Here is a 4328-nt window from a genome sequence, read left to right as displayed (position 1 = left end):
AAAATATTTTTATGTAAAAGTTTAAGAAAATACATGACACAAATTTCTTAAAAGATACAATATTTTTGCTTATAGTTTCAGGGAATATAGGAACTCAAGGTAACACAGACATGGCATATAGGGAATATCATGCATAGGAGAGAGTGTGAGGCTGGACTTCCCCATGTCTTGACCATTCAGGAAATTGATGGCTATGACCAAGTCCCAAATGTGTTATAATTTACTAAAACAGTGTCACCCTAAAAGTCCATGAAGCATAGGGTCATTTAACATCAAAATGTAATGTACACCAAAATTTAGGTTAAAATTTACATATTACAATCAAGCCATCATCTTTCTACCCGTTTATCCAAATTATACCTTGTAGTACAAGGCATAAAATCTCCTATAGAAGTATTTTTCCAAATTCTCATTTTGTTTTAATTATAAGGGGTATGCAAATACCCCTTATAATTAAAATGTACCTGTAGAGCCAGAGGAATTTAATGTTCATGGACATTAAATAATGTGCTCTTGTGAGTTATCAGCTATGGTAAAATGCATCAAACATAGACCCTCTAGAGTAGGACATGTTCTTAACTGCTGATATAATCCTCCAGCCTTAGCAGTATGAGCTTATATGGTGCTGGACAATTTATACATATAGGTACAGAATTTAACACAGCATAGCTTCTAAACCAGCTAAAGTATCTGAAGTTTTTTTTATCTGAAATTAGAAAATGATGAATTAAGAAAATATTATCATGCAGCAATTTAAGACATGGGAATTTGTATTTATAAGAAAATAGAAAATGCTTATTTACATAAAATAAATATAAATTTAAAACAAATTAATGAGAGATTTAAGTCAATAATATAAATTTTCAGGTTTTTGTGGCTATATCAGTTTTATGATCAAATATGTTTGAAGACTTCTCATTCTTTTCTGTTCTTGATACTGTTTATTTGACACCCACCATTCAACAAAGAACCCAGTACAGTGCACAAATACATAAACTAATAGAGATGAAATTCCTAATTTGTAAAGCTTTGTTCAACTTGAAAATATTGAAGATACATTACAGGCTGGCAAATTACCTAAAAATGATGCATAAGCTCTATTTTGCACTTTGAACTGCAAAGGGCTATCATATAATAACTTCAAAATGGTGAAATTATAAGCTAACACTGATAGTATGTAATAGTTATTGAAGAAAGTTCAGACTATGTATGGGTCACATTAACTTATTGATTCATTTACCAATTATGCCTTCATGATTACACACTATTATCCCAAGTTTGCCTATATAGATACTAGACCTAATAACAATTGCAATATTTATTCCAAATAGTTTGTGATAACAAGTATATAGAGAAACAAGTACTAAGACATAAGGCTTCTTTGGAAATTACAGACCCCTATTGTTAAGATGGAACAGGTCTCAATACTGCAATAAGTATTATAATTAAATATAATAGAGTTTAATACCTCTATGTTTTATAATATAATCTTCATGAAAGAAATTTTTTAAAAAAGGAAAACCATTAGTGATTAATAGAAGAATTAGAAATAGAATATAAGCATCATTTCCTAGAATTATGTTGGTTACAGAAATGAGGAATATAGAAAAGATATTATCTGACAATAGTAGCATATCAAGGTTCATCTGTTGTAACTTAGAAAAGAAACACCATTTGACAGGCGACAATTATATTCTGTGTTTGAGCTAAATCTAGTCTCACACAGAGAGAATGGAGGAGGGGAGTGACAGTAAGAGAAAATGCAAATAGTTTTCATTCTAAGTAATCTTCAAAATAATAAAACTAAAGTAATAAAACCAACTCTTGAGAAAAAGTTAATGATATTTGCTGAGCTACTCAAACTTTATAACACACTTCTTTTATCCTTCAGAGAAGCACTCTCATATAGTTCAAGCTAACCTTAAAAATTGAAGATAAGTGGGTTTGCAATAGACCTGTTTTAACCCTAAGAGGATTAAGACAATTTTCTAAGGGAGAGGAAAGGATGAAATTTTTCTTGAAAATGTAGTAACTTTCTGTGTCTCTATTAATTTGAGTCAGTCCTCTTCCAGGAGAGATAGTTGAGACACTCTGATGTAACTGAAGGAATTTGACTTAGGCAAGGATACAAAATAGAAGTGACTATTACTTAAGTATTAATGTCGTAGAAAACAGCTGCGAGAAAATTATGTGCAGGTTATAGGGAATTATTTTGTTGTGAGAGTAGGGATTTTAATAAATTCCTCATGTTTGCTCAGGAATTTAATAGAAACAAACAAGATAGGAAGTAATTTGAACTTCTGATCAAACCCTAAAGACTAATTATATACATTTTCCTTTCTAGAACTCCTCATTGCATGGGCACAGTGATGAGAGTCATAGCCATTTACTGCTATTTCTCCTGGTTTGGGGGAGTTTTTATTTGGGTTCTCCTCTTAGAGTCATCAGTTTGTCATTTTAACTTTCCCTTTCTTAATCATGTTTCATGTAGCAGTGTGAGACATTCTTAACTATACTTACCTCATCCTCTGTCTTCCTCTCTAATATGGATTTTTATTTATCCTCTTTTAACTGTCTCACATGGCTTTTCATAGAGATAAAAACAAATGTTTATTCTCCTCAGATGAAACCTTGATGACAGGCAGGAGATTAGCTTGAAGAAGGACTAACCAAGACATCATTCATAACAAATAATAGGCGGGACTTCTCAGGTCAGAGAAACAAGATATAAAACTAATGTAGGTAAGACTGCTGTTCAAGATATAAAGATAGTGAGAACGATCACTCTATCTGAGGATTTTCCAGAATAATGAAGCAGTTGTAGTGAACTATTTTTAATAAGTTAGACCAAAACAGCTTTAGTCAATTCCTTAAAGAAGAATGAGCACATAAAGAGATAACTTGCACTTTTCCCTAGGGAACTTTTCTAATTTAGTATTTCTCAAAACTCTAGACACAATTTTTTTTTATTGATTTAGTTTACTAAAATATGTTCTGATCATTATTTCTACTCCTCCAACTCCTACTGACTCCTACCCACCTCCTCACCATCTTGACTAAATGAACTTTTTTACCACCAGTAAACAAACAGGCATAACACACTAAGAGCAGCAACCACCACCACAACAACCAACAAGATTAAAACCAGCTACCCCCTCACCAAAGAAATTAAGTAAAACAAGAAACAAACATTAAAACCCATTAAAGCACAAAATCAGAAACCATAATGAAATTCAAGCAAAAACCAGAAAATCATACAAAACTGAAAAAAGGCAAAACAAATAGAAATGATATGATCCAAAAAGTCTAAAATGAACACTACTGAGTTTGCTTTACTTTGGACAATTTATGCTAGGATTTGTTAATACAAGTAAGCCTTCATTATGATAAAACAAAACAGCTAATACTTTTTAAAAAGTGGTTGTCTAGACATCATCTTAAATCTTACATATTTATTAATAATACTTAATTTTGGGTAAAATATAGTTTCAACTCACTCCCTGGCTCCCCAGACCCAATCTTCAGGGTCACCCTTAGTGCAGAAAAAAAAAAAACCTACCAATACCAACCTCCTATGGATCTCTCAGCCTACCCCTTCCTAGCTTCTCCCTCCCCATTACTGTGAATCAGCCCTCAACTCCAATGGACACCCCTGATCCACCATAGGCTATGCCTGCCAGAAAATCATGTAATCAAACCTTCTACTCTCTCTTTATTCCCTCAATCACAATCTTCCATCTCTGGCTCTGCAACAGAGCATCAGGTACAGCATTCCTCCCCTTTGTGCATGCCTCCTGCGGACCACAATTCTCAAGGTCTCTCTTAGCTCCACTCCTAGCCTTGCTGACATACCCAGGATCAGAGAGCAGACCTAGGGCACAAGCTCTGCAGCCAGTCCCACAACACCCAGAGGAAGCTCCACTCCCAGGTGCTCTGACAAACCCAGGATCAGAGGTAAGCAGGAACCAACATCTGTCCCAACACTGCAAGTAACTGGGACCAGTGGGACCAAGCACACAGGAACTCTGCCAGCCTAGTGACTTGGGTTCCTTCCTGTCTGTCTGGGCTGGGGTCCAGAGCAGACCTTGGGTGCATGCTCCACAGCCAGTCCCACAACACCCAGAGGAAGCTCCACTCCCAGGTGCTCTGACACACCCAGGATCAGAAGTGAGCAGGAACCAACATCTGTCCCAACACTGGGAGTAACTGGGACCAGTGGAACCAGGCACTTAGAAACTCCACCAGCCTAGTGACTCCCAATCTTTCCGGTCTGTCTGGGTTAGTGTTCTGAGCAGACCTTGGGCACAAGCTCTGCAGCCAGTCCCACA

This window comes from Mastomys coucha, unplaced genomic scaffold, assembly GCF_008632895.1.
Source record: "Mastomys coucha isolate ucsf_1 unplaced genomic scaffold, UCSF_Mcou_1 pScaffold9, whole genome shotgun sequence".
In the NCBI taxonomy this organism is placed as follows: Eukaryota; Metazoa; Chordata; class Mammalia; order Rodentia; family Muridae; genus Mastomys; species Mastomys coucha.
This window is presented reverse-complemented; position numbering follows the sequence as displayed.